Genomic DNA, 24,404 nt, shown 5'->3' on the forward strand with positions numbered 1-24,404 from the left:
ACCTTGCTGCTCCATTTCCTTGCTCTTCTGCTGCACCCCTTTAGTGTTATGCTTCGCTGTGGTGGGATCAGGTCGCTGCAATTCCCACACTGTGTCTCCAGTGTTGTCCCTTCTAGGGCTATGGGTCTTTGAGGGACGTCGTGTCTCATCGTGGGGCTGGCCATGTGGTCTTCTATGTGGAATGGCTTCTCTGATTGGGAACATCATCCTCCAGGCCTGGTGGGCCAAGATGGGCTCCACTCTCCCCTCCTCCCCCTTCATCTGCTCCGTGTGTTCCCATGAGATATGTCCCTCTCCCAGAGCTGCAGATCCACGCCATCCTATGAAAAAACATATTCTGGATGGGGAGGGGGAAGGATCTGCTCAGATCTTTGGAAGGTTCAGGAGAGAGTGACTGCTCAGCTGGGCACAGGCATGTGGGGCTCCGAGCTCTGGCTCCAGACACTGGTTGGGAATATGGCTTTGTTGTTAACCAGTTGTGTTCCTGTGGGTCAATACCTTTGTCTTTTTGAGTGAGTTTTCTCATCTGGAAAGTAAAGGTAGTCCCTTGTCCAGACTCCCATGCCACTAAGTTACCGAGAGGGGTTAACCAGAGCCTCATTCAAACAATAGGTACCTGTCAGGCGCATTCTACATCTGGGCTGGTGATTCAGAGCCCAGGACAATGATAATGTCCAAGAGGTGATATAGGTGGCTTCGTATTGAAACAGGACGATTTTGTCCTGCCGCTGATGTTCACCGGCCACCTCAACTCCTGCTCAAAAGAGTTTCACTGGCTCAACAGCCGAGCCGGGAGCCAGTGCCATGAAAACCATGTGGCCAACTGCGAAAAAAGGACAGAGAGACATTTTTCACCTTGATGGCTTGGCAAGCCCCCCAGTCTCCATGCAAACCTTCTGGTGTGCGTTATCTTTGGAAGCAATCATATGCTGACAGTAATTTAAATCTTTCCTTTGACAATGTGCCCGTTCTCTTTTTTGAACCCGAGAAGATGGCCCCTGTGTTCTCCAAGACATTTACTGGAATCCTCGGGTCAGTAAAACAGAGCCCTGACACCTTCCTTCAGCTTCCTCAAGCATTATTGTCTCTCGCTTGGGTTTCTCTAGGCGAGGACGAGGCCCGTCCTCTCTAGTGGAGGATTGTCCGTCTCTCCTGGGGTTTTCAATGCAGTGGTTTTTCCAATGTCTGCCTTTTCTGTAGCAGGCACATGGATCCTTTTTCCTCGGGACTTGGCGGTGCCACAGGTCAGTCTCTCCGTGAGGGGGCCATGATCTCTTTTCCTGATTCTCTAGTGTGTCTCATAGCAATTCCTAGTATTTTAGCTATTTCTTTGTCTCTGTCGTGGTAGGGTCCTCTGTATTGTGATACAACCTCTAAGGCACTTCTACCAAATCACTAAGATTGTTCCCTTGATATGCTTCCCATTTCTTTATCATGTCTGAGGCGGGCTGAGTAATACAGGCAATACTTTTGCCCTCTTGTTCTCGAGGGCCTCTGGATCAAAAGGGGTATACAGCCCGCAGGCTTCCATCAGCCACTCTAGAAAGGTAGGACCCTGAAAATTCTCACTGACCTTAGGTAAATGCATAGGTTTCCTAGCTGTCCCGCGGAGGCCCTGCTAGAAAACCTGGTGCTACCTGGCGAGGCCCTCGGGGCCTTACTAGGAGTTTGGGTCCCCCATTGTTCGTGCAGTGGCAAAAAGAGTTTCTCTCAAGCGGGGAGTGCCAGCTGGCTGACCATCAGGTCTATTGACTGCTTTCTGGGCCTCTGTCTGGAAGGGCTCCTGTTCCTCTGTTGTGACCAGCACCTGGAGAAGTGGCTGGCAGTTGTCTGAGGTGGGCTGATGCATGTGTAAAAGCTTGTCTAGCAAAGAAATCAGACCTTGTGGTTTGTCAGAAAAGGGGATTTTGTTGACTCCAATGATGTAATCCCTGGAAGAAAAGGGGACATGTACCCAAAGAGAGACTCGGGGGTCTTCCCCAGGTGTTGGGGCTGCTTGCCTTAAGCAGAGACTGCAGCTGCCGAGTGATCCTTCTCGGGGGTTGAGCAGACATGCCAGCCCTAGTGCACGTGTTGTGGGGTGAATTTAAAGAGGGTTGTATATCTCTCTCTGGCCCCCGGGAACTGATAGGCAGGCAGCGGTCCCAATGGGTCCTAAGCCAGCTCTCCTGCACCCCCGGTCCTCCTGCAAAGTGGTATAAAGACGACAGGGAGGGGGATGGGGAGGGGAGGGACGGCCTCCACCTTGGTGGTTTTAGTAACTTGGACCAGTTGTTTTTCTGGTCATGCCATGTTTCCTGAACTCATGGAAACAAGAACCCTTTCTGTTGGGGGAGGGAGCAAGTCTTTTATAGATGCTGGCTTATTAGTGGCCATGTCAATCCACACATCCATGTCAGAGATCAGATCGGGATGTCCTGGTTGCCCATAGCAGAATTATGACCTCTGAGGAGTAGGGTGAGGGAAAACGAGTCTTGCGTGGGCCCATCGGGGACTCCTTCTACCCAATCAACTTTAAACAAATTGCAGAGTCTCCAGGTTTTAGGGTTGAAACCGCGTGCTCTTTGTGAGTGCCTAGAGCAGGGGTCCTCAAACGACAGCCTGTGGGCCACATGGGCACAGCCGAGGACATTGATCCTGTCAGTCATGTGTTTGTGCCCCGTTTGTTGGTTTGTTTTTAACTTCAAAATAAGATGTGTGCAGTGTGCCTTGGAATTTGTTCATAGTTGTTTTTGAAACTATAGTCCGGCACTCCAATGGGTCGGAGGGACAGTGAACTGGTCCCTCTTTAAAGAGTTGAAGGACCCCTGCCCTAGAGAAATCAGAAATTCTCTAGTTCTGGGGAGAGCACTCCTGTACCGGTGGTCTCCTTTCTATACAGGCACAGACAGTGGCAGTCGGAGCTCAGTGCTCCTGGAAATGTTGTAGCGGCTGTCCATTCCCAGAAAAAAACAACTCACACCGTCGGCAAGTTCAACAGAAAAAGTTTTATTTCCTCAGCAGGGTGTGTCACCCCTCTTGACAGGAGTCTGAGCAGCCCCGAGTCTAATTTTCCGAAGGTTTTTATACCTTTGCAAGGTGCAGGTGTGCAAGCACGAAGAGGGAGAAGTAGGGTATTTGGGTTAGCCATTCCTAGTTGAACACAAAGGCTCTGGTCATTCTTGCAAGCCTTCCGATCATCCATTTCTTTGGTGACATTCCCTTGGACTAAGTCTGCACAGCCTACCTCCCCAATATCAGCTGGTTTATTGACAGTTCATAGCTACTTTATTTTCTTTTCATGGTGGCTTCTGTCAGCCCCAAATGGCTTCACTCTTGTCAAGGCTGTTTAAGCTTTTCCCAGAGATCCCACATAGCCGCCATTGTGGCCGAAGGGAAACAGGGTCTTTGACCCTGGCCAAGAAGGCACCCACCAGTCCAAACATGTGGAAGGGTGCTGCCTAGGGAGCTGGGTGAGGAGGCCTGGGAGTTAGCCCTGCCTTGTCCCGGGAGCCAAATGTTTCCCTTTTCCCCTCCATTCCCTTACCTTTCTCCTGGCTTTTCAAACAAGCTGCTCTAGCCCTATAACGCCGAGCACGAAATTGTCATCATATTGAATTAAAACGTATCTGGTACCCAAATTATAAATTATAAATGTGACCATTTGGTTACATTTAAAAACCATTGAACATTTTATATCTTTTAAATATATTTTGAATGCCATCTATATTGATAGCTATGAAAGTAAAGAATAAAAACAAAAAAAAATTATTTCCTGAATTTAAAACTGGAGGCGTTATAGGGCTAGTGTTCTACCAGTTTAGGTTGGTTCCTTGTTACAGGCTGGTTTTCCGTTGCCCAGGCTTAGGCCAATGGCGTTCGGAAGCCTAGCCGGACTAAGTGTTCCCTTTACGCTTTCAGTGATGCTGCTTTAGGCACTTTGGGGGACAGCTCTTCCTTAATACCCAGCTCCCCTGCCATGATGTTCCAGCCAGAAATTCCAATTTCCCTTAAGGTTCCCTTCCCTTCTGAGATTTGAGCGTCTGCCCCGCCAGCAGGCGTCTTGCAGGGCCGTGGGGCCATCCCAAGCAGTAGTCCTCCTAGCCTGTAGTCCAGAAAAATGGTTAGACCTAAAGTCGCCCTCAGCGACTGGTCTTTGACCCCTTCCCTCGGGCTGTGGCATCTGCCTGAGGCATCAGATTCAGGGCAACCCAGGGGTGCACTCTCAAGCGGGGTTATTGACCGGGAGGCAGCAAGCTGTCAATCGCCTCCTTGTTTTGTGCTTTCTAGATGGGACTTAGCAGCTTGATGCTCAGGAATTGCCCCCTTGCATGAATCCTGTCCAATTGGGATAGAGTTGATACACAGAGGCTGGGCGAACAAAAGCTGATAGATTCACTTTGGAACTCTATTTGGCCACAATATCTTTTTGAGAAAGGAGAATGGTGGCCAGAGAATGGTACACTTTCCCTTCCAACCGTGATTCACCTGGAACAGTTCTATAGAGTGATGGGAAAGTGGGCGGAGATGCCAGAACTTAGAGCATTTCTCCTCTTGAGGAGCAATAGGAGACCTTCATCCCCCGTGCACCCAGGAACCCCTAAGGCAGGCGTCCTCAAACTGTGGCCCTTGGGGCACATGTGGCCCGCTGCCATTTATCCCACCCTCAGGGTGTTTTGCTGCCACTGCCTGTCCTGCTCAGCAGCCGACTCTTGCAGTGTGCATAGGAATTTGTTCATTTTTTTTTTTTTAAAACGATAGTCTGGCCCTCCAACGGTGGGAGGGACAGTGAACTGGCCCTCTGTGTAAACAATTTGAGGACCCCTGCCCTAAGGGATCCTGGACTTTAGGTTACTATTTTCCCAGCCCTGAAACCTCCCTAAACATTCTACCCGTAGTAGAGGCACCAGGGGAATTTGGTCCCCGGGTAATTTACAAGCCTTATGCTCATATGGAACCCAAGAAAATTAAAAATGACACAGGCAGTTACTCTACTTTTGATCCCTGTTGACTCCGCCTGTAGTATCCCAATATTACAATTTAACCCTATAACGCCGAGCAAGACCTTCCGTAACATTTAAGAAATGAATATATATGGATCTATATTGATAACTATGAAAGTAATGAATCCAAACAAAAAATTTTTTGCCCCCAAATTTAAAATTGAGGCGTTATAGGGTTAAAAAGAAGGATGTTTCTTATAAGTAGGTCCAAGACCTTAGGATCATAAATGAAGCAGTGATCCCACTGCACCCAGTAGTGCCCAAACTTTGGACCCTCCTAGGGGAATTTGTGAACGCTTTTACCCCCGTGCCTGTCCTTAGAATGAACAAACACACATGCCTGATAACACTAAGGTTTTTACTTACTTCCTGTGATACTCACCTACTTTCAAGGGCACTTCCACCTCACAATTCTAGCCTTGTCTCAGTTAAAGTGTTCACCCCTTTGTCCTTTTGTTGGTTTTTCCAGAAATTCTCAAGTTACCAAGGCCCGTAATCCAAGTGTGCCAGCTCCAGGACCACCATCTCCTGGACCACTTCAACCTTATCCATCCTAGCCCTGATTGCACAACCCCTCCCAGCAGAGCAGGAAGGGTGTGGACCCAAAGCCCCACATCGCCCATTTTGCCAGCAGGAAGTAGCTAGAGATGTCGTCGCCCAGTACCCCAGAGATTTGGGTCCATATCTCTTCAGGGTGTAAATGTTAGGTAGCTAGCATAGGGACTGGGGTGTCCATTACACATGCTCAGAGGGCCCAGTTAGCGGCCCAGGAAGGAGTGGCACACTGTGCGTGCTCAGAGGTCCAGGTTTCCGGCCAGGAAGGGCAGGTACACCTAGGTGGGCGCTGCACCTGTCTAGACCCACGTAGGCCAAGTATATTCAATTCAGCCACTGGGATCGACCAGGGTTGCCCACCACCCCTCCCTAGCTCTCTCCTAAACCTCACTTGGATCACAAACCAGGCTCTGGCGTGAATTCTTTCTCACGCAGAACCAAGGACAGAGGGATATCTGTCCCCAGAGAGATCTGACCAACCCAGGAAAGCTCTTTAGAGGCAGCAGGACTGGACATGAGTGACTGGTGGATACTGTTCAGATGCATGGCTCTCTGCTTGGCAGAGTTTTCAGTCTCCGCTGACTGGAACGGAGGAGGTAGTACATCTGGATCACATAGTATCCATGTCCACAAATGAGCTGCTCATTCCACAGTCCTGACAGTGCCTTTGGAAAACCCTCTGTTTGGGAATGTCACTCCTTGGAGATGGCAGTGGCAGGGGCTGGGACCCAGTGATGCTGCCTCTTACTCCCAGTTGCCAGTTTCGGGATCCTGATTCTATCTCTTACAGGATCAGTTAGTGGGCTTGGTGTCTGCCTCAGGCTTTGTTCCCCGAGGTCCTCCACCTAGGGGGTGGTGTGTGTGCATGAGCAGAGGCTTTTGCCGATCCCCCGTGAATTGTAGAGCTCCCATGGTGTGGGCTCCATGAAAGAGCTGCCCCAGAGAGCAGCACTACACAGGAGGTTGGGCCCTGCAGGACAGTAGGGCCATTCCCCTTGTGGAATGAAATCAGAGCCCCGCCTCTCTCACTGTCCAGCTGCCAGGGCTGTGGACCTGAGCTTCGTGGCTCACACAGGAATAGACAGAGGGTGAGGTGACTCCAGTACCTGCTTTTGCTGGTCTAATCCAGCCTGAGATCATGCTAGCATCAGCCCTCTGCCAGAGTCTTTTTTTCCCTCCTTTTATTAGGGGTTCATACAACAATAACCCCAATCCGTGCATACATCAATCTTATAAAGCACATTTGGACATTCATTGCGCTCATTATTCTCAAAATATCTTCTCTCCACCCAAGCCCCTGGCCTCAGCTCCTCATTCCCCACCCCTTCTCACTACCCCTCTCTCACAAATCCTTGATAATTTACTAATTATTATTTGGTCATATCTTGCACTGTCTGATATCCCCCCTTCACCCCTTTATCTTTTGAGGTTAAATGTAGATCCTTGTAATTTGTTCCCCCCCGCCCCCCCATGCAACCTACCGTCCCTCCACCCTCCCAGTATCTCCATTCATAACACTGGTCCTCAAGGGCTCATCTGCCAAGAATTCCCTGTCTTTCCACTTCCTATCTTTCCCAGTGCACATTGTCTGGTCTAGCCAGATTTGTAAGTTATAATTGGGATCTTGATAGTGAGGGGAGAGGAAACATTGCGGAGCTAGAGGAAAGTTGTGTTTCATTGTTGCTGTCTCGCACCCTGTCTTGGCTCGTCTTGTCCCCGAGACCTTTCTTAAGGGAATGTCCAGTGGACTGCAAATGGGCTTTGGGTCTCTACCCAGCACTCCCAGCTCATTCGCAATGATAAGATTTTTTTGTACTGATGGTGCCAGGTCCCTTTGAATCCTCCTGATCCCACAGGCTGGTAGGCTTACTCCCTGTGGGCTTTGTTGCTTCTGAGCTAGATGGCCGCTCGCTTACCCTTCAAGCCTTTAAGACCTCAGCTGCCAAAATTTTTGATAGCTTGGCACCATCATCTTTCTTGATCACAATTGCTTATGCAACCACTTAGTCTTCAGTGATCGTGTCGGGAAGGTGAGCATTATGGAATGCCAATGTAATAGTACCAAGTATTCTTGCATTGAGATCGTACTTGAGTGCAGGCCAAAAGGCCATCTGCTACCTTAATACGAAACCTATAAAAATATGGACATAGGGCTATTTCCCTATGCTCACAGATACATATATTTACATAAGTCCGTGCCTTTATTTAGACCTCTCTAAATCGCCAATGCTTCTTAGGTCGCTCTGCTATTCCCCTTCATCTCCCTCTTGTGCCCACTGCCATGCTCAGTCTTCATTTGGGTTTCAGTCATTCCTCTTGGTTCCTTTACCCTTGGTCACGCCCTACCAGGCTTCCTACATCGCCCTCACCACGGATTTGTATCTACTTGTTGTTCCCCTGTCTCTGGCTTTCTTAACACCACTCCCTTTCCCCCCAACTCCCTTTCTCTCGTGGACCCCCAGAAGTGTTGGGCCACCTTTTTCTCTCCTGAGATTGTTCATCCAGCATCTCTTTTGAGACATACAGTAGAGGTAATAACATGCACAAACACAAGACAGAGCAAAAGCATGCACCAAAAGAAAGAAAACAGCCAAAATCCAATGACCATAAAAGAAAACACAAATCATCAAGACAGGAAAGCGCATAGTCAGTTTACGGACTGTTTGTTGGCCTTAGGAGTGTTTTCCAGTCCAGTGTGTGCGGGCACCAAGTCCTGCCCCCAAAGGCCTCCTTTGGCATTCCTTGGGCACCTTGCTGCTCCATTTCCTTGCTCTTCTGCTGCACCCCCTTAGTGTTATGCTTCGCTGTGGTGGGATCAGGTCGCTGCAATTCCCACACTGTGTCTCCAGTGTTGTCCCTTCTAGGGCTATGGGTCTTTGAGGGACGTCGTGTCTCATCGTGGGGCTGGCCATGTGGTCTTCTATGTGGAATGGCTTCTCTGAGTGGGAACATCATCCTCCAGGCCTGGTGGGCCAAGATGGGCTCCACTCTCCCCTCCTCCCCCTTCATCTGCTCCGTGTGTTCCCATGAGATATGTCCCTCTCCCAGAGCTGCAGATCCACGCCATCCTATGAAAAAACATATTCTGGATGGGGAGGGGGAAGGATCTGCTCAGATCTTTGGAAGGTTCAGGAGAGAGTGACTGCTCAGCTGGGCACAGGCATGTGGGGCTCCGAGCTCTGGCTCCAGACACTGGTTGGGAATATGGCTTTGTTGTTAACCAGTTGTGTTCCTGTGGGTCAATACCTTTGTCTTTTTGAGTGAGTTTTCTCATCTGGAAAGTAAAGGTAGTCCCTTGTCCAGACTCCCATGCCACTAAGTTACCGAGAGGGGTTAACCAGAGCCTCATTCAAACAATAGGTACCTGTCAGGCGCATTCTACATCTGGGCTGGTGATTCAGAGCCCAGGACAATGATAATGTCCAAGAGGTGATATAGGTGGCTTCGTATTGAAACAGGACGATTTTGTCCTGCCGCTGATGTTCACCGGCCACCTCAACTCCTGCTCAAAAGAGTTTCACTGGCTCAACAGCCGAGCCGGGAGCCAGTGCCATGAAAACCATGTGGCCAACTGCGAAAAAAGGACAGAGACATTTTTCACCTTGATGGCTTGGCAAGCCCCCCAGTCTCCATGCAAACCTTCTGGTGTGCGTTATCTTTGGAAGCAATCATATGCTGACAGTAATTTAAATCTTTCCTTTGACAATGTGCCCGTTCTCTTTTTTGAACCCGAGAAGATGGCCCCTGTGTTCTCCAAGACATTTACTGGAATCCTGGGGTCAGTAAAACAGAGCCCTGACACCTTCCTTCAGCTTCCTCAAGCATTATTGTCTCTCGCTTGGGTTTCTCTAGGCGAGGACGAGGCCCGTCCTCTCTAGTGGAGGATTGTCCGTCTCTCCTGGGGTTTTCAATGCAGTGGTTTTTCCAATGTCTGCCTTTTCTGTAGCAGGCACATGGATCCTTTTTCCTCGGGACTTGGCGGTGCCACAGGTCAGTCTCTCCGTGAGGGGGCCATGATCTCTTTTCCTGATTCTCTAGTGTGTCTCATAGCAATTCCTAGTATTTTAGCTATTTCTTTGTCTCTGTCGTGGTAGGGTCCTCTGTATTGTGATACAACCTCTAAGGCACTTCTACCAAATCACTAAGATTGTTCCCTTGATATGCTTCCCATTTCTTTATCATGTCTGAGGCGGGCTGAGTAATACAGGCAATACTTTTGCCCTCTTGTTCTCGAGGGCCTCTGGATCAAAAGGGGTATACAGCCCGCAGGCTTCCATCAGCCACTCTAGAAAGGTAGGACCCTGAAAATTCTCACTGACCTTAGGTAAATGCATAGGTTTCCTAGCTGTCCCGCGGAGGCCCTGCTAGAAAACCTGGTGCTACCTGGCGAGGCCCTCGGGGCCTTACTAGGAGTTTGGGTCCCCCATTGTTCGTGCAGTGGCAAAAAGAGTTTCTCTCAAGCGGGGAGTGCCAGCTGGCTGACCATCAGGTCTATTGACTGCTTTCTGGGCCTCTGTCTGGAAGGGCTCCTGTTCCTCTGTTGTGACCAGCACCTGGAGAAGTGGCTGGCAGTTGTCTGAGGTGGGCTGATGCATGTGTAAAAGCTTGTCTAGCAAAGAAATCAGACCTTGTGGTTTGTCAGAAAAGGGGATTTTGTTGACTCCAATGATGTAATCCCTGGAAGAAAAGGGGACATGTACCCAAAGAGAGACTCGGGGGTCTTCCCCAGGTGTTGGGGCTGCTTGCCTTAAGCAGAGACTGCAGCTGCCGAGTGATCCTTCTCGGGGGTTGAGCAGACATGCCAGCCCTAGTGCACGTGTTGTGGGGTGAATTTAAAGAGGGTTGTATATCTCTCTCTGGCCCCCGGGAACTGATAGGCAGGCAGCGGTCCCAATGGGTCCTAAGCCAGCTCTCCTGCTCCCCCGGTCCTCCTGCAAAGTGGTATAAAGACGACAGGGAGGGGGATGGGGAGGGGAGGGACGGCCTCCACCTTGGTGGTTTTAGTAACTTGGACCAGTTGTTTTTCTGGTCATGCCATGTTTCCTGAACTCATGGAAACAAGAACCCTTTCTGTTGGGGGAGGGAGCAAGTCTTTTATAGATGCTGGCTTATTAGTGGCCATGTCAATCCACACATCCATGTCAGAGATCAGATCGGGATGTCCTGGTTGCCCATAGCAGAATTATGACCTCTGAGGAGTAGGGTGAGGGAAAACGAGTCTTGCGTGGGCCCATCGGGGACTCCTTCTACCCAATCAACTTTAAACAAATTGCAGAGTCTCCAGGTTTTAGGGTTGAAACCGCGTGCTCTTTGTGAGTGCCTAGAGCAGGGGTCCTCAAACGACAGCCTGTGGGCCACATGGGCACAGCCGAGGACATTGATCCTGTCAGCCATGTGTTTGTGCCCCGTTTGTTGGTTTGTTTTTAACTTCAAAATAAGATGTGTGCAGTGTGCCTTGGAATTTGTTCATAGTTGTTTTTGAAACTATAGTCCGGCACTCCAATGGGTCGGAGGGACAGTGAACTGGTCCCTCTTTAAAGAGTTGAAGGACCCCTGCCCTAGAGAAATCAGAAATTCTCTAGTTCTGGGGAGAGCACTCCTGTACCGGTGGTCTCCTTTCTATACAGGCACAGACAGTGGCAGTCGGAGCTCAGTGCTCCTGGAAATGTTGTAGCGGCTGTCCATTCCCAGAAAAAAACAACTCACACCGTCGGCAAGTTCAACAGAAAAAGTTTTATTTCCTCAGCAGGGTGTGTCACCCCTCTTGACAGGAGTCTGAGCAGCCCCGAGTCTAATTTTCCGAAGGTTTTTATACCTTTGCAAGGTGCAGGTGTGCAAGCACGAAGAGGGAGAAGTAGGGTATTTGGGTTAGCCATTCCTAGTTGAACACAAAGGCTCTGGTCATTCTTGCAAGCCTTCCGATCATCCATTTCTTTGGTGACATTCCCTTGGACTAAGTCTGCACAGCCTACCTCCCCAATATCAGCTGGTTTATTGACAGTTCATAGCTACTTTATTTTCTTTTCATGGTGGCTTCTGTCAACCCCAAATGGCTTCACTCTTGTCAAGGCTGTTTAAGCTTTTCCCAGAGATCCCACATAGCCGCCATTGTGGCCGAAGGGAAACAGGGTCTTTGACCCTGGCCAAGAAGGCACCCACCAGTCCAAACATGTGGAAGGGTGCTGCCTAGGGAGCTGGGTGAGGAGGCCTGGGAGTTAGCCCTGCCTTGTCCCGGGAGCCAAATGTTTCCCTTTTCCCCTCCATTCCCTTACCTTTCTCCTGGCTTTTCAAACAAGCTGCTCTAGCCCTATAACGCCGAGCACGAAATTGTCATCATATTGAATTAAAACGTATCTGGTACCCAAATTATAAATTATAAATGTGACCATTTGGTTACATTTAAAAACCATTGAACATTTTATATCTTTTAAATATATTTTGAATGCCATCTATATTGATAGCTATGAAAGTAAAGAATAAAAACAAAAAAAATTATTTCCTGAATTTAAAACTGGAGGCGTTATAGGGCTAGTGTTCTACCAGTTTAGGTTGGTTCCTTGTTACAGGCTGGTTTTCCGTTGCCCAGGCTTAGGCCAATGGCGTTCGGAAGCCTAGCCGGACTAAGTGTTCCCTTTACGCTTTCAGTGATGCTGCTTTAGGCACTTTGGGGGACAGCTCTTCCTTAATACCCAGTTCCCCTGCCATGATGTTCCAGCCAGAAATTCCAATTTCCCTTAAGGTTCCCTTCCCTTCTGAGATTTGAGCGTCTGCCCCGCCAGCAGGCGTCTTGCAGGGCCGTGGGGCCATCCCAAGCAGTAGTCCTCCTAGCCTGTAGTCCAGAAAAATGGTTAGACCTAAAGTCGCCCTCAGCGACTGGTCTTTGACCCCTTCCCTCGGGCTGTGGCATCTGCCTGAGGCATCAGATTCAGGGCAACCCAGGGGTGCACTCTCAAGCGGGGTTATTGACCGGGAGGCAGCAAGCTGTCAATCGCCTCCTTGTTTTGTGCTTTCTAGATGGGACTTAGCAGCTTGATGCTCAGGAATTGCCCCCTTGCATGAATCCTGTCCAATTGGGATAGAGTTGATACACAGAGGCTGGGCGAACAAAAGCTGATAGATTCACTTTGGAACTCTATTTGGCCACAATATCTTTTTGAGAAAGGAGAATGGTGGCCAGAGAATGGTACACTTTCCCTTCCAACCGTGATTCACCTGGAACAGTTCTATAGAGTGATGGGAAAGTGGGCGGAGATGCCAGAACTTAGAGCATTTCTCCTCTTGAGGAGCAATAGGAGACCTTCATCCCCCGTGCACCCAGGAACCCCTAAGGCAGGCGTCCTCAAACTGTGGCCCTTGGGGCACATGTGGCCCGCTGCCATTTATCCCACCCTCAGGGTGTTTTGCTGCCACTGCCTGTCCTGCTCAGCAGCCGACTCTTGCAGTGTGCATAGGAATTTGTTCATTTTTTTTTTTTAAAAACGATAGTCTGGCCCTCCAACGGTGGGAGGGACAGTGAACTGGCCCTCTGTGTAAACAATTTGAGGACCCCTGCCCTAAGGGATCCTGGACTTTAGGTTACTATTTTCCCAGCCCTGAAACCTCCCTAAACATTCTACCCGTAGTAGAGGCACCAGGGGAATTTGGTCCCCGGGTAATTTACAAGCCTTATGCTCATATGGAACCCAAGAAAATTAAAAATGACACAGGCAGTTACTCTACTTTTGATCCCTGTTGACTCCGCCTGTAGTATCCCAATATTACAATTTAACCCTATAACGCCGAGCAAGACCTTCCGTAACATTTAAGAAATGAATATATATGGATCTATATTGATAACTATGAAAGTAATGAATCCAAACAAAAAATTTTTTGCCCCTAAATTTAAAATTGAGGCGTTATAGGGTTAAAAAGAAGGATGTTTCTTATAAGTAGGTCCAAGACCTTAGGATCATAAATGAAGCAGTGATCCCACTGCACCCAGTAGTGCCCAAACTTTGGACCCTCCTAGGGGAATTTGTGAACGCTTTTACCCCCGTGCCTGTCCTTAGAATGAACAAACACACATGCCTGATAACACTAAGGTTTTTACTTACTTCCTGTGATACTCACCTACTTTCAAGGGCACTTCCACCTCACAATTCTAGCCTTGTCTCAGTTAAAGTGTTCACCCCTTTGTCCTTTTGTTGGTTTTTCCAGAAATTCTCAAGTTACCAAGGCCCGTAATCCAAGTGTGCCAGCTCCAGGACCACCATCTCCTGGACCACTTCAACCTTATCCATCCTAGCCCTGATTGCACAACCCCTCCCAGCAGAGCAGGAAGGGTGTGGACCCAAAGCCCCACATCGCCCATTTTGCCAGCAGGAAGTAGCTAGAGATGTCGTCGCCCAGTACCCCAGAGATTTGGGTCCATATCTCTTCAGGGTGTAAATGTTAGGTAGCTAGCATAGGGACTGGGGTGTCCATTACACATGCTCAGAGGGCCCAGTTAGCGGCCCAGGAAGGAGTGGCACACTGTGTGTGCTCAGAGGTCCAGGTTTCCGGCCAGGAAGGGCAGGTACACCTAGGTGGGCGCTGCACCTGCCTCGACCCACGTAGGCCAAGTATATTCAATTCAGCCACTGGGATCGACCAGGGTTGCCCACCACCCCTCCCTAGCTCTCTCCTAAACCTCACTTGGATCACAAACCAGGCTCTGGCGTGAATTCTTTCTCACGCAGAACCAAGGACAGAGGGATATCTGTCCCCAGAGAGATCTGACCAACCCAGGAAAGCTCTTTAGAGGCAGCAGGACTGGACATGAGTGACTGGTGGATACTGTTCAGATGCATGGCTCTCTGCTTGGCAGAGTTTTCAGTCTCCGCTGACTGGAACGGAGGAGGTAGTACATCTGGATCACATAGTATCCATGTCCACAAATGAGCTGCTCATTCCACAGTCCTGACAGTGCCTTTGGAAAACCCTCTGTTTGGGAATGTCACTCCTTGGAGATGGCAGTGGCAGGGGCTGGGACCCAGTGATGCTGCCTCTTACTCCCAGTTGCCAGTTTCGGGATCCTGATTCTATCTCTTACAGGATCAGTTAGTGGGCTTGGTGTCTGCCTCAGGCTTTGTTCCCCGAGGTCCTCCACCTAGGGGGTGGTGTGTGTGCATGAGCAGAGGCTTTTGCCAATCCCCCATGAATTGTAGAGCTCCCATGGTGTGGGCTCCATGAAAGAGCTGCCCCAGAGAGCAGCACTACACAGGAGGTTGGGCCCTGCAGGACAGTAGGGCCATTCCCCTTGTGGAATGAAATCAGAGCCCCGCCTCTCTCACTGTCCAGCTGCCAGGGCTGTGGACCTGAGCTTCGTGGCTCACACAGGAATAGACAGAGGGTGAGGTGACTCCAGTACCTGCTTTTGCTGGTCTAATCCAGCCTGAGATCATCCTAGCATCAGCCCTCTGCCAGAGTCTTTTTTTCCCTCCTTTTATTAGGGGTTCATACAACAATAACCCCAATCCGTGCATACATCAATCTTATAAAGCACATTTGGACATTCATTGCGCTCATTATTCTCAAAATATCTTCTCTCCACCCAAGCCCCTGGCCTCAGCTCCTCATTCCCCACCCCTTCTCACTACCCCTCTCTCACAAATCCTTGATAATTTACTAATTATTATTTGGTCATATCTTGCACTGTCTGATATCCCCCCTTCACCCCTTTATCTTTTGAGGTTAAATGTAGATCCTTGTAATTTGTTCCCCCCCGGCCCCCCATCCAACCTACCGTCCCTCCACCCTCCCAGTATCTCCATTCATAACACTGGTCCTCAAGGGCTCATCTGCCAAGAATTCCCTGTCTTTCCACTTCCTATCTTTCCCAGTGCACATTGTCTGGTCTAGCCAGATTTGTAAGTTATAATTGGGATCTTGATAGTGAGGGGAGAGGAAACATTGCGGAGCTAGAGGAAAGTTGTGTTTCATTGTTGCTGTCTCGCACCCTGTCTTGGCTCGTCTTGTCCCCGAGACCTTTCTTAAGGGAATGTCCAGTGGACTGCAAATGGGCTTTGGGTCTCTACCCAGCACTCCCCGCTCATTCGCAATGATAAGATTTTTTTGTACTGATGGTGCCAGGTCCCTTTGAATCCTCCTGATCCCACAGGCTGGTAGGCTTACTCCCTGTGGGCTTTGTTGCTTCTGAGCTAGATGGCCGCTCGCTTACCCTTCAAGCCTTTAAGACCTCAGCTGCCAAAATTTTTGATAGCTTGGCACCATCATCTTTCTTGATCACAATTGCTTATGCAACCACTTAGTCTTCAGTGATCGTGTCGGGAAGGTGAGCATTATGGAATGCCAATGTAATAGTACCAAGTATTCTTGCATTGAGATCGTACTTGAGTGCAGGCCAAAAGGCCATCTGCTACCTTAATACGAAACCTATAAAAATATGGACATAGGGCTATTTCCCTATGCTCACAGATACATATATTTACATCAGTTCGTGCCTTTATTTAGACCTCTCTAAATCGCCAATGCTTCTTAGGTCGCTCTGCTATTCCCCTTCATCTCCCTCTTGTGCCCACTGCCATGCTCAGTCTTCATTTGGGTTTCAGTCATTCCTCTTGGTTCCTTTACCCTTGGTCACGCCCTACCAGGCTTCCTACATCGCCCTCACCACGGATTTGTATCTACTTGTTGTTCCCCTGTCTCTGGCTTTCTTAACACCACTCCCTTTCCCCCCAACTCCCTTTCTCTCGTGTACCCCCAGAAGTGTTGGGCCACCTTTTTCTCTCCTGAGATTGTTCATCCAGCATCTCTTTTGAGACATACAGTAGAGGTAATAACATGCACAAACACAAGACAGAGCAAAAGCATGCACCAAAAGAAAGAAAACAGCCAAAATCCAATGACCATAAAAGAAAACACAACTCATCAAGACAGGAAAGCTCATAGTCAGTTTACGGACTGTTTGTTGGCCTTAGGAGTGCTTTCCAGTCCAGTGTGTGCGGGCACCAAGTCCTGCCCCCAAAGGCCTCCTTTGGCATTCCTTGGGCACCTTGCTGCTCCATTTCCTTGCGCTTCTGCTGCACCCCCTTAGTGTTATGCTTCGCTGTGGTGGGATCAGGTCGCTGCAATTCCCACACTGTGTCTCCAGTGTTGTCCCTTCTAGGGCTATGGGTCTTTGAGGGACGTCGTGTCTCATCGTGGGGCTGGCCATGTGGTCTTCTATGTGGAATGGCTTCTCTGAGTGGGAACATCATCCTCCAGGCCTGGTGGGCCAAGATGGGCTCCACTCTCCCCTCCTCCCCCTTCATCTGCTCCGTGTGTTCCCATGAGATATGTCCCTCTCCCAGAGCTGCAGATCCACGCCATCCTATGAAAAAACATATTCTGGATGGGGAGGGGGAAGGATCTGCTCAGATCTTTGGAAGGTTCAGGAGAGAGTGACTGCTCAGCTGGGCACAGGCATGTGGGGCTCCGAGCTCTGGCTCCAGACACTGGTTGGGAATATGGCTTTGTTGTTAACCAGTTGTGTTCCTGTGGGTCAATACCTTTGTCTTTTTGAGTGAGTTTTCTCATCTGGAAAGTAAAGGTAGTCCCTTGTCCAGACTCCCATGCCACTAAGTTACCGAGAGGGGTTAACCAGAGCCTCATTCAAACAATAGGTACCTGTCAGGCGCATTCTACATCTGGGCTGGTGATTCAGAGCCCAGGACAATGATAATGTCCAAGAGGTGATATAGGTGGCTTCGTATTGAAACAGGACGATTTTGACCTGCCGCTGATGTTCACCGGCCACCTCAACTCCTGCTCAAAAGAGTTTCACTGGCTCAACAGCCGAGCCGGGAGCCAGTGCCATGAAAACCATGTGGCCAACTGCGAAAAAAGGACAGAGAGACATTTTTCACCTTGATGGCTTGGCAAGCCCCCCAGTCTCCATGCAAACCTTCTGGTGTGCGTTATCTTTGGAAGCAATCATATGCTGACAGTAATTTAAATCTTTCCTTTGACAATGTGCCCGTTCTCTTTTTTGAACCCGAGAAGATGGCCCCTGTGTTCTCCAAGACATTTACTGGAACCCTGGGGTCAGTAAAACAGAGGCCTGACACCTTCCTTCAGCTTCCTCAAGCATTATTGTCTCTCGCTTGGGTTTCTCTAGGCGAGGACGAGGCCCGTCCTCTCTAGTGGAGGATTGTCCGTCTCTCCTCGGGTTTTCAATGCAGTGGTTTTTCCAATGTCTGCCTTTTCTGTAGCAGGCACATGGATCCTTTTTCCTCGGGACTTGGCGGTGCCACAGGTCAGTCTCTCCGTGAGGGGGCCATGATCTCTTTTCCTGATTCTCTAGTGTGTCTCATAGCAATTCCTAGTATTTTAGCTATTTCTTTGTCTCTGTCGTGGTAGGGTCCTCTGTATTGTGATACAACCTCTAAGGCACTTCTACCAAATCACTAAGATTGTTCCCTTGATATGCTTCCCATTTCTTTATCATGTCTGAGGCGGGCTGAGTAATACAGGCAATACTTTTGCCCTCTTGTTCTCGAGGGCCTCTGGATCAAAAGGGGTATACAGCCCGCAGGCTTCCATCAGCCACTCTAGAAAGGTAGGACCCTGAAAATTCTCACTGACCTTAGGTAAATGCATAGGTTTCCTAGCTGTCCCGCGGAGGCCCTGCTAGAGAACCTGGTGCTACCTGGCGAGGCCCTCGGGGCCTTACTAGGAGTTTGGGTCCCCCATTGTTCGTGCAGTGGCAAAAAGAGTTTCTCTCAAGCGGGGAGTGCCAGCTGGCTGACCATCAGGTCTATTGACTGCTTTCTGGGCCTCTGTCTGGAAGGGCTCCTGTTCCTCTGTTGTGACCAGCACCTGGAGAAGTGGCTGGCAGTTGTCTGAGGTGGGCTGATGCATGTGTAAAAGCTTGTCTAGCAAAGAAATCAGACCTTGTGGTTTGTCAGAAAAGGGGATTTTGTTGACTCCAATGATGTAATCCCTGGAAGAAAAGGGGACACGTACCCAAAGAGAGACTCGGGGGTCTTCCCCAGGTGTTGGGGCTGCTTGCCTTAAGCAGAGACTGCAGCTGCCGAGTGATCCTTCTCGGGGGTTGAGCAGACATGCCAGCCCTAGTGCACGTGTTGTGGGGTGAATTTAAAGAGGGTTGTATATCTCTCTCTGGCCCCCGGGAACTGATAGGCAGGCAGCGGTCCCAATGGGTCCTAAGCCAGCTCTCCTGCTCCCCCGGTCCTCCTGCAAAGTGGTATAAAGACGACAGGGAGGGGGATGGGGAGGGGAGGGACGGCCTCCACCTTGGTGGTTTTAGTAACTTGGACCAGTTGTTTTTCTGGTCATGCCATGTTTCCTGAACTCATGGAAACAAGAACCCTTTCTGTTGGGGGAGGGAGCAAGTCTTTTATAGATGCTGGCTTATTAGTGGCCATGTCAATCCACACATCCATGTCAGAGATCAGATCGGGATGTCCTGGTTGCCCATAGCAGAATTATGACCTCTGAGGAGTAGGGTGAGGGAAAACGAGTCTTGCGTGGGCCCATCGGGGACTCCTTCTACCCAATCAACTTTAAACAAATTGCAGAGTCTCCAGGTTTTAGGGTTGAAACCGCGTGCTCTTTGTGAGTGCCTAGAGCAGGGGTCCTCAAACGACAGCCTGTGGGCCACATGGGCACAGCCGAGGACATTGATCCTGTCAGCCATGTGTTTGTGCCCCGTTTGTTGGTTTGTTTTTAACTTCAAAATAAGATGTGTGCAGTGTGCCTTGGAATTTGTTCATAGTTGTTTTTGAAACTATAGTCCGGCACTCCAATGGGTCGGAGGGACAGTGAACTGGTCCCTCTTTAAAGAGTTGAAGGACCCCTGCCCTAGAGAAATCAGAAATTCTCTAGTTCTGGGGAGAGCACTCCTGTACCGGTGGTCTCCTTTCTATACAGGCACAGACAGTGGCAGTCGGAGCTCAGTGCTCCTGGAAATGTTGTAGCGGCTGTCCATTCCCAGAAAAAAACAACTCACACCGTCGGCAAGATCAACAGAAAAAGTTTTATTTCCTCAGCAGGGTGTGTCACCCCTCTTGACAGGAGTCTGAGCAGCCCCGAGTCTAATTTTCCGAAGGTTTTTATACCTTTGCAAGGTGCAGGTGTGCAAGCACGAAGAGGGAGAAGTAGGGTATTTGGGTTAGCCATTCCTAGTTGAACACAAAGGCTCTGGTCATTCTTGCAAGCCTTCCGATCATCCATTTCTTTGGTGACATTCCCTTGGACTAAGTCTGCACAGCCTACCTCCCCAATATCAGCTGGTTTATTGACAGTTCATAGCTACTTTATTTTCTTTTCATGGTGGCTTCTGTCAGCCCCAAATGGCTTCACTCTTGTCAAGGCTGTTTAAGCTTTTCCCAGAGATCCCACATAGCCGCCATTGTGGCCGAAGGGAAACAGGGTCTTTGACCCTGGCCAAGAAGGCACCCACCAGTCCAAACATGTGGAAGGGTGCTGCCTAGGGAGCTGGGTGAGGAGGCCTGGGAGTTAGCCCTGCCTTGTCCCGGGAGCCAAATGTTTCCCTTTTCCCCTCCATTCCCTTACCTTTCTCCTGGCTTTTCAAACAAGCTGCTCTAGCCCTATAACGCCGAGCACGAAATTGTCATATTGAATTAAAACGTATCTGGTACCCAAATTATAAATTATAAATGTGACCATTTGGTTACATTTAAAAACCATTGAACATTTTATATCTTTTAAATATATTTTGAATGCCATCTATATTGATAGCTATGAAAGTAAAGAATAAAAACAAAAAAAATATTATTTCCTGAATTTAAAACTGGAGGCGTTATAGGGCTAGTGTTCTACCAGTTTAGGTTGGTTCCTTGTTACAGGCTGGTTTTCCGTTGCCCAGGCTTAGGCCAATGGCGTTCGGAAGCCTAGCCGGACTAAGTGTTCCCTTTACGCTTTCAGTGATGCTGCTTTAGGCACTTTGGGGGACAGCTCTTCCTTAATACCCAGCTCCCCTGCCATGATGTTCCAGCCAGAAATTCCAATTTCCCTTAAGGTTCCCTTCCCTTCTGAGATTTGAGCGTCTGCCCTGCCAGCAGGCGTCTTGCAGGGCCGTGGGGCCATCCCAAGCAGTAGTCCTCCTAGCCTGTAGTCCAGAAAAATGGTTAGACCTAAAGTCGCCCTCAGCGACTGGTCTTTGACCCCTTCCCTCGGGCTGTGGCATCTGCCTGAGGCATCAGATTCAGGGCAACCCAGGGGTGCACTCTCAAGCGGGGTTATTGACCGGGAGGCAGCAAGCTGTCAATCGCCTCCTTGTTTTGTGCTTTCTAGATGGGACTTAGCAGCTTGATGCTCAGGGATTGCCCCCTTGCATGAATCCTGTCCAATTGGGATAGAGTTGATACACAGAGGCTGGGCGAACAAAAGCTGATAGATTCACTTTGGAACTCTATTTGGCCACAATATCTTTTTGAGAAAGGAGAATGGTGGCCAGAGAATGGTACACTTTCCCTTCCAACCGTGATTCACCTGGAACAGTTCTATAGAGTGATGGGAAAGTGGGCGGAGATGCCAGAACTTAGAGCATTTCTCCTCTTGAGGAGCAATAGGAGACCTTCATCCCCCGTGCACCCAGGAACCCCTAAGGCAGGCGTCCTCAAACTGTGGCCCTTGGGGCACATGTGGCCCGCTGCCATTTATCCCACCCTCAGGGTGTTTTGCTGCCACTGCCTGTCCTGCTCAGCAGCCGACTCTTGCAGTGTGCATAGGAATTTGTTCATTTTTTTTTTTTAAAAACGATAGTCTGGCCCTCCAACGGTGGGAGGGACAGTGAACTGGCCCTCTGTGTAAACAATTTGAGGACCCCTGCCCTAAGGGATCCTGGACTTTAGGTTACTATTTTCCCAGCCCTGAAACCTCCCTAAACATTCTACCCCTAGTAGAGGCACCAGGGGAATTTGGTCCCCGGGTAATTTACAAGCCTTATGCTCATATGGAACCCAAGAAAATTAAAAATGACACAGGCAGTTACTCTACTTTTGATCCCTGTTGACTCCGCCTGTAGTATCCCAATATTACAATTTAACCCTATAACGCCGAGCAAGACCTTCCGTAACATTTAAGAAATGAATATATATGGATCTATATTGATAACTATGAAAGTAATGAATCCAAACAAAAAATTTTTTGCCCCCAAATTTAAAATTGAGGCGTTATAGGGTTAAAAAGAAGGATGTTTCTTATAAGTAGGTCCAAGACCTTAGGATCATAAATGAAGCAGTGATCCCACTGCACCCAGTAGTGCCCAAACTTTGGACCCTCCTAGGGGAATTTGTGAACGCTTTTACCCCCGTGCCTGTCCTTAGAATGAACAAACACACATGCCTGATAACACTAAGGTTTTTACTTACTTCCTGTGATACTCACCTACTTTCAAGGGCACTTCCACCTCACAATTCTAGCCTTGTCTCAGTTAAAGTGTTCACCCCTTTGTCCTTTTGTTGGTTTTTCCAGAAATTCTCAAGTTACCAAGGCCCGTAATCCAAGTGTGCCAGCTCCAGGACCACCATCTCCTGGACCACTTCAACCTTATCCATCCTAGCCCTGATTGCACAACCCCTCCCAGCAGAGCAGGAAGGGTGTGGACCCAAAGCCCCACATCGCCCATTTTGCCAGCAGGAAGTAGCTAGAGATGTCGTCGCCCAGTACCCCAGAGATTTGGGTCCATATCTCTTCAGGGTGTAAATGTTAGGTAGCTAGCATAGGGACTGGGGTGTCCATTACACATGCTCAGAGGGCCCAGTTAGCGGCCCAGGAAGGAGTGGCACACTGTGCGTGCTCAGAGGTCCAGGTTTCCGGCCAGGAAGGGCAGGTACACCTAGGTGGGCGCTGCACCTGCCTCGACCCACGTAGGCCAAGTATATTCAATTCAGCCACTGGGATCGACCAGGGTTGCCCACCACCCCTCCCTAGCTCTCTCCTAAACCTCACTTGGATCACAAACCAGGCTCTGGCGTGAATTCTTTCTCACGCAGAACCAAGGACAGAGGGATATCTGTCCCCAGAGAGATCTGACCAACCCAGGAAAGCTCTTTAGAGGCAGCAGGACTGGACATGAGTGACTGGTGGATACTGTTCAGATGCATGGCTCTCTGCTTGGCAGGGTTTTCAGTCTCCGCTGACTGGAACGGAGGAGGTAGTACATCTGGATCACATAGTATCCATGTCCACAAATGAGCTGCTCATTCCACAGTCCTGACAGTGCCTTTGGAAAACCCTCTGTTTGGGAATGTCACTCCTTGGAGATGGCAGTGGCAGGGGCTGGGACCCAGTGATGCTGCCTCTTACTCCCAGTTGCCAGTTTCGGGATCCTGATTCTATCTCTTACAGGATCAGTTAGTGGGCTTGGTGTCTGCCTCAGGCTTTGTTCCCCGAGGTCCTCCACCTAGGGGGTGGTGTGTGTGCATGAGCAGAGGCTTTTGCCAATCCCCCATGAATTGTAGAGCTCCCATGGTGTGGGCTCCATGAAAGAGCTGCCCCAGAGAGCAGCACTACACAGGAGGTTGGGCCCTGCAGGACAGTAGGGCCATTCCCCTTGTGGAATGAAATCAGAGCCCCGCCTCTCTCACTGTCCAGCTGCCAGGGCTGTGGACCTGAGCTTCGTGGCTCACACAGGAATAGACAGAGGGTGAGGTGACTCCAGTACCTGCTTTTGCTGGTCTAATCCAGCCTGAGATCATCCTAGCATCAGCCCTCTGCCAGAGTCTTTTTTTCCCTCCTTTTATTAGGGGTTCATACAACAATAACCCCAATCCGTGCATACATCAATCTTATAAAGCACATTTGGACATTCATTGCGCTCATTATTCTCAAAATATCTTCTCTCCACCCAAGCCCCTGGCCTCAGCTCCTCATTCCCCACCCCTTCTCACTACCCCTCTCTCACAAATCCTTGATAATTTACTAATTATTATTTGGTCATATCTTGCACTGTCTGATATCCCCCCTTCACCCCTTTATCTTTTGAGGTTAAATGTAGATCCTTGTAATTTGTTCCCCCCCGGCCCCCCATCCAACCTACCGTCCCTCCACCCTCCCAGTATCTCCATTCATAACACTGGTCCTCAAGGGCACATCTGCCAAGAATTCCCTGTCTTTCCACTTCCTATCTTTCCCAGAGCACATTGTCTGGTCTAGCCAGATTTGTAAGTTATAATTGGGATCTTGATAGTGAGGGGAGAGGAAACATTGCGGAGCTAGAGGAAAGTTGTGTTTCATTGTTGCTGTCTCGCACCCTGTCTTGGCTCGTCTTGTCCCCGAGACCTTTCTTAAGGGAATGTCCAGTGGACTGCAAATGGGCTTTGGGTCTCTACCCAGCACTCCCCGCTCATTCGCAATGATAAGATTTTTTTTGTACTGATGGTGCCAGGTCCCTTTGAATCCTCCTGATCCCACAGGCTGGTAGGCTTACTCCCTGTGGGCTTTGTTGCTTCTGAGCTAGATGGCCGCTCGCTTACCCTTCAAGCCTTTAAGACCTCAGCTGCCAAAATTTTTGATAGCTTGGCACCATCATCTTTCTTGATCACAATTGCTTATGCAACCACTTAGTCTTCAGTGATCGTGTCGGGAAGGTGAGCATTATGGAATGCCAATGTAATAGTACCAAGTATTCTTGCATTGAGATCGTACTTGAGTGCAGGCCAAAAGGCCATCTGCTACCTTAATACGAAACCTATAAAAATATGGACATAGGGCTATTTCCCTATGCTCACAGATACATATATTTACATAAGTTCGTGCCTTTATTTAGACCTCTCTAAATCGCCAATGCTTCTTAGGTCGCTCTGCTATTCCCCTTCATCTCCCTCTTGTGCCCACTGCCATGCTCAGTCTTCATTTGGG

Source organism: Tenrec ecaudatus, chromosome 9 (assembly GCF_050624435.1).
Source record: "Tenrec ecaudatus isolate mTenEca1 chromosome 9, mTenEca1.hap1, whole genome shotgun sequence".
NCBI lineage: Eukaryota > Metazoa > Chordata > Mammalia > Afrosoricida > Tenrecidae > Tenrec > Tenrec ecaudatus.